Below are 15,291 nucleotides of genomic sequence, written 5' to 3' on the forward strand. Positions count from 1 at the left end.
CATACACATACCCATATACACACATATATATATATACAGTTGAAGTCCGAGGTTTAAATACACCTTAGCCAAATACATTTAAACTCAGTTTTTCACAATTTATGACATTTAATCATAGCAAAAAATTCCCTGTTTTAGGTCAGTTAGGATCACCACTTTATTTTAAGAATGTGAAATTCATCACATTCCCAGTGGGTCAGAAGTTAACATACACTCAATTACTATTTAGTAGCATTGCCTTTAAATTGTTTAACTTGGGTCAAACGTTTCAGGTAGCCTTCCACAAGCTTCCCACAATAGGTTGGGTGAATGTTGGCCCATTCCTCCTGACAGAGCTGGTGTAACTGATTCACGTTTGTAGGCCTCCTTGCTCGCACAAGCTTTTTCAGTTCTGCCCACAAATGTTCTATATGATTGAGGTCAGGGCTTTGTGATGGCCACTCCAATACCCTGACTTTGTTGTCTTTAAACCATTTTGCCACAACTTTGGAAATATGCTTGGGGTGATTGTCCATTTGGAAGACCCACCCAGTATGTTTTACATTGGTTATCTTGTTGTTATTGGTCCCACCCTTCAGCATTGTTTTGCACGTCAATTCATAAACCATGTGCCATGGAATCTGTACATCGAAAATCTCTTCCCAGCTATTTTGCAATTTATATGGCACAGGTGTCCATTTTTTGATTCTTAAATGACATTGGTGTCTATTTATATTTCTCAAAATTTTCTTTAACGATTTTTGGTCATTAATGCAGGGGCCGACAGACAACTTTTCCCCCTTCTACTTGCCTCTTCCATTTTTGAGGTAATGCTGCAAATAGTAATTTTGGGTAAGGCAGACATTTCCATATGGCTGTGTTAGTTGCATGTTGCATAACTCCCCCAGTCCAATTTACAAAATTGATCCCTTTTTAAACTTAAATTGCAACCAACTTTCTAAGGCTTGTTTAAAAAATAACAATATCTTGGAGATTATTTCGCTTTCAAATAACCGAAAGTGAGCAATTGTAATCTGAATAAAGGGAAAAAGGCCATTCTTGAACATGGGGTGAGACATTCTTACTAATTTACTAGAGAACCATTTTGGATTTAAGTATAAGTTTTGTATGACTGAAGCCTTCAGTGAGAGGTCTAATGCTTCACTATTGAATAATTTCTGCCCTCCGAATTCACATTCATTATATAAATAGGCCCTTTTAATATTGTCTGGCTTGCCATTCCAAATAAAATTGAATGTTTTTTCTTCATATAATTTAAAAAGCAGGTCACTAGGTGTAGGCAAACCCATTAGCAAATAGGTCAACTTTGATATTACTAAAGGAGTTAAACAGGGTGATTTTTCCACAAATAGAAATGTATTTTCCTTTCTATCGTAGCAAGATCTTATCTATTTTGCTAACTTTCTATGACAATGTATTGTAATGAGATCATGTCTTTCTTTCGGGATATGTATACCGTGTCCATATCCCCATCAGACCATTTTATTGGTAAACTACACGGTAATGTAAAAGTAGCATTTTTTTGTGATCAAATACATGACATAGTACACTTATCATAATTTGGTTTTAATCCAGAGAGATTTGAAAAAGTATCTAAATCCTTTATGAGGCTGTGGAGGGAATCTAATTGTGGTTTTAAAAGAAAACATGAATCATCAGCGTACAATGACACCTTTGTTTTTAAGCCATGGATTTCTAATCCCTTAATATTATTGTTGGATCTCATTTTAAAAGCTAACATTTTGATGGCTATAATAAATATATATGCCGATAGTGGACAACGTTGTTTTACTGCCCTTGACAGTTTAAAACCTTCTGAGATGTAGCCATTATTTACTATTTTACACCTATAGTTACTATACATAACTTTAACCAGTTTTATAAGAGATTCTACAAAATTGAAATATTCTAGTAATTTATAAATAGATTTCAGTCATGCTTTATCAAAAGCCTTTTCAAAATCAGCTATGAAAACCAGGCCTGGTTTCCCCGATATTTCATAGTATTCTATTGTTTCCCCGATATTTCATAGTATTCTATTGTAATAATGAAATCAGACCTTCTTGTTGTGGGTCCGATAATCTACCATTTATATAGGAGTGGTTAAAACATGCTAATAATGGTCCTCTGAGAATATCAAAACAAGTTTGTTATACTTCCACTGGTATGACATCCAGCACTGGAGTTTTCCCAGAGTTTGCATCAAGAAGTTCCTCCTCCTGTAATTTGGCCTTCACATGAGTCTTTCTGTACAGATGTTAATTTTACATTATTAATAGGAAAAAATCCATACAAATAGCTTTGGTTAGTGGAGATGGAGGAGACTGAAACAAAAACATATTCTTAAAGTCTTAAAGCACTTTACTTCCTCTTTCAAAATATTGTTCGGTGAGACATGCGTGACTACATAATTTGTAACAAGTTTCAACATATTTTTTTTGTAGCATTTCTATGTTGAAGATTGAAAAATAATGTGTTTCATTCTTCCCCATATTCCATCCAGTTCGCTTTAATTTTAATAATATATTACACTGGATCTTTCTTAAATAAGTTCCTCCATTTCTTTTTGTTTTTCCTCTAACTTACTCTGAGCCTCTGTGGTACAGTTTTTATTGCTATCTGTACTGTTAGTCCTTGCATGTCCTTTGTTAATGTGGACTCTTTTGACCTAAATTGCTTTTGATTAATAGATGAGTACTGATTGCATGGCCTCTAAAGGCACATTTAAAAGTGTCCCGTACAATAAGGGGATCTGCTGTACCTGTGTTTTGTAGGAAAAAGTCAGTTATAAATTATTCTATCCTAGTTATAAACAAGTTATCATCCAGTAGGCTTTGATTACATTTCCAATATCCTCGCCCACATGGAAATTCTGTAAGAGTAATATATATGCCAATTATGTGATGATCCGACCGCATTCTGTCCCCTTTCAACACTTAAAAAAAAACTTTTGGTGACAGAGAGAATGACTTAAGAAAGTAATCAAGAAAACTATCTTGATTAAGCCTCCGCCATGTATATCTCACTAGGTCAGGGTATTTAAGCCTCCATATATCCACTAATTCCAATATATCCATGACATTCATGATTTCCTTAAGTGCCTGAGGGTGATAGTTTGTAGTGTGATTTCCTTTACGGTCCATAGAGGTATTTAAAACCATATTAAAATCTCCCACCATAATAATAGAGTCTAGTGTTGCTTGTAGAGTTGATCAATTCTTATAAATTATTTTCAAAGAAGCTTGATTATTTGGACCGTATAGGTTAATAAGCCATACCTGTTAATTGTCAAATAACATATTTAAAATAATCCATCTACCTTGATGATCTGTTTGGACAATTTGCACATTTGGATCAAAATTACTGTTAGCTAATATCACCACCCCTTTTGAATTTCTTTGCCCATGGGAGTGTCAGTGACTTATTAAAATGCATGTAACTGTGCACAATAACCTGTCATCTATTGTAAATAAAATAATTGTAAAGTGGTCTTGTGATATATTTAGATGTACGCACAAGCAAAATCACAAGCACACACACACACAACCTGCATGAAGAAGAGCTAAACAGCTACACTAAATATACAAAAGTATGTGTACACCTCTTCAAATTAGTGGATTTGCCTATTTCAGCCACACCCATTGCTGACAGAAGTAAAAAATCAAGCTCACAGCCATGCAATCTCCATAGACAAACATTGGCAGTAGAATGAACTGAGTGCCTTTCAACATGGCACCATCATAGGATGCCACCTTTCCAACAAGTCAGTCCGTCAAATGTCAGCCCTGCTAGAGCTGCCCCGGTAACTGTAAGTGCTGTTATTGTGAAGTAGAAACGTCTAGGAGTAACAACAGCTCAGCCAAAAAGTGGTAGGCCACACAAGCTCACAGAACGAGACCGCCGAGTGCTGAAGCGCTTAGCGTCTGTTCTCAGTTGCAACACTCACTACCGAGTTCCAAACTGCCTCTGGAAGCAACGCAAGAAACTGATCGTTGGGATTTTCATGAAATGGGTTTCCATGGCAGAGCAGACGCACTCAAGCCTAAGATAACCATGCGCAATGCCAAGTGTCGGCTGGATTGGTGTAAAGCTCACAGCCATTGTACTCTGGAGCAGTTGAAAAGCGAATTCTGGAGTGATGAATCGCGCTTCAACATCTGGCAGTCCGACGGACAAATCTGGGTTTGGCGGATGCCAGGGGAACGCCACCTGCCCCAATGTATAGTACCAACGGTAAAGTTTGGTGGAGGATGAACAATGGTCAGTGCCCGACCTCACGAATGCTCTTGTGGCTGAATGGAAGCAAGTCCCAAAAAGCATTGTTCCAACATCTAGTGGAAAGCATTCCCAGAAGAGTGGAGGCTGTTGTATCAGCAAAGGGGGCATTTTAATGCCTATGATTTTGGAATGAGATGCTCGACGAGCAGGTGTCTACATACTTTGGGTCATGTTGTGTATATAGGATTCAGTAGGATTCACATGAAAGAGTGTTTACACAGTTATACAACACTTGATTTGAGGATTTATAAATTGAACTCAGGGTGCAAATAGGAGAGCACAGTCATTATATTGAAATGTCACTCTCCACTACTGAAGTCATTGTTTATGAAATCTCTTCTGAAGGATCACAATGGGGTTTTGTTGTGCTAGCGTGAACTTACGCTGGCTGACGCTCCTTGTGAAATGCAATGTCTGAACTCCTACCCCCTGCTTCAACTCCAACCTCCCCTCATAGCACGCAACATTGACGGCACTTATTTTTCTCTTCAGTAAACATAATAACTCTGCATATGGAGACGGGAGGTGGCGCCCACAACCATCAAAGACATAGGGAAAATAAATCATAAAAAGAGAGCGAGGGAGAGAGCTCTGCAATCCACCTGTGACATGAATTCCCTTTGTGTGTGTGTGTGCGTGCGTGCGTGCTTGTGTGTGCGTGTGTGTGAGAGAGAGAGAGTATGTGTCTTGGGGAGGTAGGGCACAGGGATCAGATGTATGGTTTTCCCTGCCGCGTCGACATCACCACACCCGCTTGTCTCTCTCTCTCTCTCTCTCTCTCTCTCTCTCTCTCTCTCTCTCTCTCTCTCTCTCTCTCTCTCTCTCTCTCTCTCTCTCTCTCTCTCTCTCTCTCTCTCTCTCTCTCTCTCTCTCTCTCTCTCTCTCTCTCCCTCCCTCCCTCCCTCCCTCCCTCCCTCTCGCTCTCTCTCTCTAGTCTGTAAGACTGAGACAATGCGGTCTCCACATGCTGTGTGGCATGGAGGTCAAAGCCACATATGGTTCCTGAAATGGGTGATTATCTGTAATGTGTACTTAAAGATGCAGCCCCGGGTCTTAAGCATTTGGAATTTTATAACATGCATGAATTACAATATATATATATATATATATACAGTGCCTTGCGAAAGTATTCGGCCCCCTTGAACTTTGCGACCTTTTGCCACATTTCAGGCTTCAAACATAAAGATATAAAACTGTATTTTTTTGTGAAGAATCAACAACAAGTGGGACACAATCATGAAGTGGAACGACATTTATTGGATATTTCAAACTTTTTTAACAAATCAAAAACTGAAAAATTGGGTGTGAAAAATTATTCAGCCCCCTTAAGTTAATACTTTGTAGCGCCACCTTTTGCTGCGATTACAGCTGTAAGTCGCTTGAGGTATGTCTCTATCAGTTTTGCACATCGAGAGACTGAATTTTTTTCCCATTCCTCCTTGCAAAACAGCTCGAGCTCAGTGAGGTTGGATGGAGAGCATTTGTGAACAGCAGTTTTCAGTTCTTTCCACAGATTCTCGATTGGATTCAGGTCTGGACTTTGACTTGGCCATTCTAACACCTGGATATGTTTATTTTTGAACCATTCCATTGTAGATTTTGCTTTATGTTTTGGATCATTGTCTTGTTGGAAGACAAATCTCCGTCCCAGTCTCAGGTCTTTTGCAGACTCCATCAGGTTTTTTTCCAGAATGGTCCTGTATTTGGCTCCGTCCATCTTCCCATCAATTTTAATCATCTTCCCTGTCCCTGCTGAAGAAAAGCAGGCCCAAACCTGCTTTGGATGCTGCCACCACCATGTTTGACAGTGGGGATGGTGTGTTCAGGGTGATGAGCTGTGTTGCTTTTACGCCAAACATAACGTTTTGCATTGTTGCCAAAAAGTTCAATTTTGGTTTCATCTGACCAGAGCACCTTCTTCCACATGTTTGGTGTGTCTCCCAGGTGGCTTGTGGCAAACTTTAAACGACACTTTTTATGGATATCTTTAAGAAATGGCTTTCTTCTTGCCACTCTTCCATAAAGGCCAGATTTGTGCAATATACGACTGATTGTTGTCCTATGGACAGAGTCTCCCACCTCAGCTGTAGATCTCTGCAGTTCATCCAGAGTGATCATGGGCCTCTTGGCTGCATCTCTGATCAGTCTTCTCCTTGTTTGAGCTGAAAGTTTAGAGGGACGGCCACGTCTTGGTAGATTTGCAGTGGTCTGATACTCCTTCCATTTCAATATTATCGCTTGCACAGTGCTCCTTGGGATGTTTAAAGCTTGGGAAATCTTTTTGTATCCAAATCCGGCTTTAAACTTCTTCACAACAGTATCTCGGACCTGCCTGGTGTGTTCCTTGTTCTTCATGATGCTCTCTGCGCTTTTAACAGACCTCTGAGACTATCACAGTGCAGGTGCATTTATACGGAGACTTGATTACACACAGGTGGATTGTATTTATCATCATTAGTCATTTAGGTCAACATTGGATCATTCAGAGATCCTCACTGAACTTCTGGAGAGAGTTTGCTGCACTGAAAGTAAAGGTGCTGAATAATGTTGCACGCCCAATTTTTCAGTTTTTGATTTGTTAAAAAAGTTTGAAATATCCAATAAATGTCGTTCCACTTCATGATTGTGTCCCACTTGTTGTTGATTCTTCACAAAAAAATACAGTTTTATATCTTTATGTTTGAAGCCTGAAATGTGGCAAAAGGTCGCAAAGTTCAAGGGGGCCGAATACTTTCGCAAGGCACTGTATATATATATTCATATTTATATACAGTATGTACAGTATATAATTACATATATTTTGCAGAACCTAACATATTATAGGAAATGGATGACGTAGTACATAATTGACTACAATTTCCTGGGACCTGTTTTGGCTCGTGAGCACTTTCATAACAACTGCCAGAAGCTATACAGGATGGAGCATCGCCTTAACGACAAAAATGTGTTGTTTTAATGTCACTACGAAATGTTTACTGCTGCAGTGTCCCCACAACAAGCTCACTGTCTCACTGTCTCACTGTCTCACTGCAGAATCCGACGTGTGTCCATAAACGTCAAATTTCAAAAGTTACGTTTAGGCATTCATTCATTCATTCATTCATTCATTCTGAATACCGAAGTTAAGGGTCAAAGTTTGGGATAGGGTTAAAACACTAACTTAAGGCATTCATTCTTAATGGTTAAGGTTTGGGATAAAACAATCAAAATAAAATGCCTGGGAGTGAACAGTCAACCCTCAGAGCTGGAGCTCGCGGTTTACACCCATCTGCCATTTCCGTCAACAACGCCCTAGCATTGTAATAGTGCTCACTGATGCCCCTAGTGACCAGTATTTGAAGTCATTTCCCGGTGTCCTGCTTAACTGGATGGAGCACACATACACGCACACACGTACACACGCACACACACTCGCACTCCTGTAGTTGTTGCCTTGCAGTGAAATATTCAAAAACGATGTTCAATTTCCATCTCAGTATGCATTGATACTCATTGCACAGTATTGATATTGGAGACAACTAGTCGAAACCGTTCGCAATGTCTTTGTGCTGGGAGCTAAGACTGTGGGACCAGGCAGCTGATACTTGGTGGGTTTGAAGTGTTACCCCACACATCCTAATTACAGCTTTCACAAACAAGGAGAAATAATTGAGTAATGAGCCTGTGCTTTTGTGTGCTCTCCAACATAGTGAGAGTGCATGTGCGTGTGTGTGTTTGTGTGTGTGTGTGTGTGTTTGTATGTGTGTAGGCTCTCCAACAGAGTGTATTGTCCCTTATTGCTCTTCCCCTCCCTTTAATTGAAGGGCTCTGTCGGCATGTTGGGGTTTGATGATGCCAAGCCACAAATACCACACGTCCTTCTTTGATTAAGTGTTTTTGCCCATGTGTGTGTATACGAGAGAGAGAGAGTGTGTGTATGTATGTGTGTGTGTGTGTGTATGCACGCTTGTGTGTGGGTTGTGTTAGTGTGTGTGCATGTGCATGTGCAGGGGAATCTGTTGCACCTGGAGCTGCAGGGAGAGAGAATCGAGTATCTCTCATAGCTAATGCCTTTGCGACTCACAAGGTCAATTATCATACAAATCTGACTTCACGCTTTCTCTTTGAGAAGCCCTCTCCTCTCCTCAGCACACGTGCACATTTTGGCAACCATTACCACAACCCCCCTTCTCTCTCCCCTCCCACGCCTGTACTCTGCTCAGAGCTGGATCCAAGAAAGAATCTGTGAGGTTTTACACTTGATAAACTCATTTCAGTGGTGTCCAACATGGCAGCCGTTCACTTGTAAGCTTCAGTCCTTCAATCCCACCCCCGTTCAGTTGGACATGTAAATGGAAGAGGATAAGGAGCACAGGCTCTGGTTATCCATAGCGTTCTGTTCATAGCGGGGTGAAGCACAAACTCCCTGTTAATAGAATTGACTCCCTGTTAATGGTTACAAGTACTAGCAAATCACTTTTAAGATGAATACATTCATAAAAACAAATGGATTTAAGTAAACAACTCAGGTCATAGTGCATGAGGAGCGGGAAAGCATCGTGAAAAAGCATTGGATCTGCGTTTGGAAAGCAGCAATGTGACTGAGTGTTCTTTCTGTGCTCATGTTGGATTGAAGTCTGTAGTCCATTGGCTACTCTCCATGCACCCATGTGACACACACACACACACACACACACACAACACCAACTCCACCATCAAGTTTGCTGGCTACACCACGGTTGTAGGCCTGATTACCACCAATGATGAGTCAGTCTATAGGGAGGAGGTACGTGAGCTGGCATTGTGGTGCCAGGACAACAACCTCTCCCACAACGTCAGCAAAATAAAGGAGATTATCATTGACTTGGGCAATTCCATAGAAACAGATTGGGCTGATAAATGTATGTCAAACAAAAACCATTGATTTCAACGTTTAACAAACCATACAACTCTATGCACAAGGACTACTTTTAACAATTTACACTGAACATTTTACAAAAACACATTTACTAGAAGAACTGCACAGATGCAAAGTTTGGTAACAGAATTTCAGTAAAATCTCCCTTTTTTACGTGAATATGTGAACGAATTAAGATTAAACGGTGTCTGCAGAAAGAATGAGGTGTCAGCTTTGATGTGACACCTTGAGTAAGAAAAATAGATATTTTAGTTATTGAACTACAGTGCGTAAGTGAAGTGGATTTACACACAGTAGCAGAATTTCAATAACAGAATTTCATCATGGGTCCCTGATATGTACTACACAGGAATGCATAATTATGGATATGAATGTCATTCTCTTCATGGTGATGTATCCTAAATAAGTACACAAAGGTAGAAATATGCAATATCCTCTTTTGCATATTTGGGAATTATTCAACACACTGGCTATTATTTTAATGAGCTCCTCCACCAAACAAGACCAAATTTGGTTGGTCTGGACCGGACCAAATCTGAACCAATCATAGATGTGTTTCGGAAATCAAAGCACAGCACAGTGGAGCTCAGTAGAGTACAGTATATTTCAGTAGAGTAGAGTACAGTAAAGTAGAGTATAGTTCAGGACGGTACGGTAAATGACATTGTAATCAACTCTAGTGTGCTCTACTGTGTACTGTACTGAACGCTACTCCACTCTATTCTACTCTACAGTACAATACAGGACTCTAATTTACTGCACTATACTATCGAACTATACTAGACTTGTCCTTAAGGTACTATACTGTATTGGACTCTATTGTGCTCTTCTGTACTGTAGTGTGCTTTCCAAAATATCTTCAAGATACGTGGGTTTCTGGTAATGGATTTTCAAGGTGGAAATATATTTAGTTTAGGATATGCTTTTCCACCTTCTGTAAGTTTAAGAAACATTACTTTGTGCCTTAAAATTCCATTACCAGAAGATATTTTGGAAGTGTGTTGATATTAGTTGGCAGGGGTCTTTACTTCAACATTATTGTGTTTTGATGTATTTCTGATACCTTTCATTACTTTTCTCGTAGATGATTTCTAAGACCCCTTTTCTATCTGTTTGACAGGAAATCAAAGCCTTTTGCTTATTATACATTTTTAGGATGGAAAATAGTTGAAACAATTATATATGCCTTAATTTAAAAAAATATATACAGACTCACTTTCATTTGACGCCCAATTTGAGATGCCTGTCTGCCTGCATGTCTGCCTGCCTGTCTGTCTGCCTGTTTAAGACTTATAGAGTATAAAAGCCAAGATAACTAATTAGGCTATTTGCAAATTAGTTCCTGTCATATGTGTGCCCCTGAATCAACACCTACCCTAAGTGTTAATTACTATTACAGGGCTCCTAACCTCATCCCAAGACTATTGTGCACACCATATATAAGCCTGGGATGTCAACGATTCAAAGTTGGCCTAGAGGGAGTTACCATAGAATTCTACGGGAGTAACTTACTGAGTAAAGTACTTGTCATCATTTAATTTTTGTTAAGGCTTATGCCGGGAGCTTCTCCCAGTCTTTCTGTATTGGCTAAGGAAGGCCAAGTTTGATGTGTTGGTCCACCAGACTCTTTGCGCAATTGGGCGGAAGTGCCTGGGAAAGTGGTTGCAGGGCTCCAGGCTAACATTTTCCATTATTGTCACTGATGCCACTAACTTTTACAGCTGGTGGCACCAGCCCATGTTTCAAATCATGAGTTTCCATCTTATAAAGTCATACATAGTGTTTTATTAAGAAGTGTAATAAATAGACTGATGATTTATTCTAGAAATAAGTTGTTTAATCTAACATGTCCAAGCAGGAATGCATGATTCAAGATCATTTGATGTGCAACCTAGCGGTGGCAGTTGGTTAGAGCATTGGACTAGAAACCGTAAGTTTGCGAGATCGAATCCCCAAGCTGACTCTGTAAAAATCTGTCATTGTGCCCCTGAACAAGGCAGTTAACCCACTGTTCCTAGGCCATCATTTAAAATAAGAGTTTGTTCTTAACTGACTTGCCTAGTCAAATAAAGAAAATCCAGGGATTGTCATCAATTTCAGGATGACAATTAGTTGCTGTACTTTAATGTCCAAATAGGACTCCAGAATGTCAAGATATTTTTCATTAATTACATACATCTATATGTGCACTAACTAATACCATAGGCTAATTAATTTGAGGTTCAACACCTGCCCAGAATGCACACATACATCTCCCTGCTTCAGCCTGACAGCAATAGGGTAGCCTAGTGGAGAACAAAAGTCAGTTAAGAACGAATTCTTATTTTCAATGACGGCCTAGGAACAGTGGGTTAACTGCCTGTTCAGGGGTAGACCTTCCGGTTACTAGTCCAACGCTCTAACCACTAGGCTACCCTGCCACCCCAATAAATAAAATAATAAAAGTACATTTTTCTCTGTTCCTTGTTCCATTCTTCTCTGTGATGGGTCATATTTACATCCCACCGTCATGTGCTGTCATGTGTGAGGAAGTCGAAACTCTAAACACATGAACTAGATTGCTAACTCTAAATATAATACCCAATGCTAGTAGCCATGTATTCATTCAACAGTACATTTTATGTCCTAAAAGACTTTGTAGTTGTATTCTACTAAACATAAGACCTATAGGCCTATGCCCTCGTAATGGCCGGTGTGCATTTCTCACGAGTGCCGCTCCATATCTCAAAGCCACATCAAATATGGTTATGAACATAGTTACTATTGAGCTGAATAGGGAGTGTTGAGAAATGTAAATAGAAATACAAATGTCTGCTTCATATATCTCTTTCCTGATGCCAAGTTTGAATTTGAATGTGAGTTTGTGTGACCTCCGCTCAGCCTATCAGAAAACCATGCCAGCCCATCTTGGTAGGGGGGCCAGCCATTGCCCATTGATCAGCCAAAGGCTCATTATACAGTATAGTATAAAAAATAAAATGCATAAAGATTGTTTTTAAACAATCTTAACAGGCCCCTTGGGCTGCCGGCCATGTCACACTTTTCATTGTTTTATTTAAATTTATACAAATATATTTTTGTGTGTGTACATTTTGAGCAGCCCACCCAACAAACAAATTCTCTAGCCCATTTGGCATTTGCCAGAATTGCCACACACACACACACACACACACACACACACACACAAGCTATACACACATCACAACTGCTGCTACCAGAGTCTTACTATGATTGCAAAATATTGCACTATTTAAAGACTTGCCCCCAATGTAAATGTTGGACTATAAATTGTGCCCAGCTATATTATACTTATACTAAATAGTTTATTTTATTCTACTGAGCCATTTACTTTATGTTCGTATTTGTTTTGTTGAGAAGGAACCTGCAAGTAAGCATTTCGTTGGACGGTGTAAAAACACACACACTATTGCATTCACACACACCACACATGCACACACACATACACACACACACAAACAAACAAAAAGCCTGTTTTACCTGAAACACGTTTTACCTAATTTCTACCAGCATGTCACCTTTACTCCACACACAGGGATAAATACAAAGCTCTCCCTCGCCCTCCATTTGGCAAATCTGGCCATAACTCTATCCTTCTGATTCCTGCTTACAAGCAAAAACTCTAGTAGGAAGTACCAGTGACGTGCTCAATACAGAAGTGGTCCGATTAAGTGGATGCTAAGCTACAGGACTGTTTTGCTACCACAGACGAATTCATCCGATGTTATTTAGGAGTTTACCACATCAATCACCAGCTTCATTAATAAATGCACTGACGACGTCCCCACAGTGACCACAGGAGGCTGCTGAGGGGAGAACGGCTCATAATAATGGCCGGGACATAGCAAATGGAACCATGTGTTTGATGTATTTGATACCATTCCACTCCAGCCATTACCACAAGTCACTTCCAATAAGCGGGACACTAATCCAGACACATAAGAAATCATTCTACACTGAACCATCAAACAAGCCAAGTGTCAATTCAGGACCAAGATTGAATCCTACTACACCGGCTCTGACGTCCGTCGGATGTGGCAGGGTGTGCAAACTAGAATGGATTCGAGGGTCGCAACACATGACAACACACAACATATGCATGAGAGCACCAGCTGTTATGGACGACAGTGTGATCACACTCTCTGTAGCGAGGTGAGCAAGACCCTTAAACAGTGTAAGAGAAATGTTACTTTGTTCATCTTGTCTTTTGTGTCATAAACAATCCTTGGTTCCTGCCTGTGCCTGGTAAAGATATCAGGGGGGCCGTCATGACCTCATCCTTTAGACTATTTGGCAGAACGCCCAGAATTACGTTCTTTAAGGTAAGATAGGAGACCGTGCTAGACACGCCAGAACCAACCCTATGAACTATGCCTATGTAACATGTCTTTAACCAGTATATAAGGGAAATAAACCAAGTCAAGCCAAACCTTGACCCAGAAAAAATAAAAAACTATCGGCCTATATCGAATCTTCCATTCCTCTCAAAAATTTTAGAAAAGGCTGTTGCGCAACAACTCACTGCCTTCCTGAAGACAAACAATGTATACGAAATGCTTCAGTCTGGTTTTAGACCCCATCATAGCACTGAGACGGCACTTGTGAAGGTGGTAAATTACATTTTAATGGCATCGGACCGAGGCTCTGCATCTGTCCTCGTGCTCCTAGACCTTAGTGCTGCTTTTGATACCATCGATCACCACATTCTTTTGGAGAGATTGGAAACCCAAATTGGTCTACATGGACAAGTTCTGGCCTGGTTTAGATCTTATCTGTCGGAAAGATATCAGTTTGTCTCTGTGAATGGTTTGTCCTCTGACAAATCAACTGTAAATTTCGGTGTTCCTCAAGGTTCCGTTTTAGGACCACTATTGTTTTCACTATATATTTTACCTCTTGGGGATGTTATTCGAAAACATAATGTTAACTTTCACTGCTATGCGGATGACACACAGCTGTACATTTCAATTAAACATGGTGAAGCCCCAAAATTGCCCTTGCTAGAAGAATGTGTTTCAGACATAAGGAAGTGGATGGCTGCAAACTTTCTACTTTTAAACTCGGACAAAACAGAGATGCTTGTTCTAGGTCCCAAGAAACAAAGAGATCTTCTGTTGAATCTGACAATTAATCTTAATGGTTGTACAGTTGTCTCAAATAAAACTGTGAAGGACCTCGGCGTTACTCTGGACCCTGATCTCTCTTTTGAAGAACATATCAAGACCATTTCAAGGACAGCTTTTTTCCATCTACGTAACATTGCAAAAATCAGAAACTTTCTATCCAAAAATGATGCAGAAAAATTAATCCATGCTTTTGTCACTTCTAGGTTAGACTACTGCAATGCTCTACTTTCCGGCTACCCGGATAAAGCACTAAATAAACTTCAGTTAGTGCTAAATACGGCTGCTAGAATCCTGACTAGAACCAAAAAATGTGATCATATTACTCCAGTGCTAGCCTCTCTACACTGGCTTCCTGTCAAAGCAAGGGCTGATTTCAAGGTTTTACTGCTAACCTACAAAGCATTGCATGGGCTTGCTCCTACCTATCTCTCTGATTTGGTCCTGCCATACATACCTACACGTACGCTACGGTCACAAGACGCAGGCCTCCTAATTGTCCCTAGAATTTTTAAGCAAACAGCTGGAGGCAGGGCTTTCTCCTATAGAGCTCCATTTTTATGGAACGGTCTGCCTACCCATGTCAGAGACGCAAACTCGGTCTCAACCTTTAAGTCTCTACTGAAGACTCATCTCTTCAGTGGGTCATATGATTGAGTGTAGTCTGGCCCAGGAGTGGGAGGGTGAACGGAAAGGCTCTGGAGCAACGAACCACCCTTGCTGTCTCTGCCTGGCCGGTTCCCCTCTTTCCACTGGGATTCTCTGCCTCTAACCCTATTACAGGGGCTGAGTCACTGGCTTTACTGGGGCTCTCTCATGCCGTCCCTGGAGGGGGTGCGTCACCTGAGTGGGTTGAGTCACTGATGTGGTCATCCTGTCCCCCCCCCCCCCTCCCTTGGGTTGTGCCGTGGCGGAGGTCTTTGTGAGCTATACTCAGCCTTGTCTCAGGATGGTAAGTTGGTGGTTGAAGATATC

The sequence above is a fragment of the Oncorhynchus mykiss genome, chromosome 11 (assembly GCF_013265735.2).
Source record: "Oncorhynchus mykiss isolate Arlee chromosome 11, USDA_OmykA_1.1, whole genome shotgun sequence".
Lineage (NCBI taxonomy): Eukaryota > Metazoa > Chordata > Actinopteri > Salmoniformes > Salmonidae > Oncorhynchus > Oncorhynchus mykiss.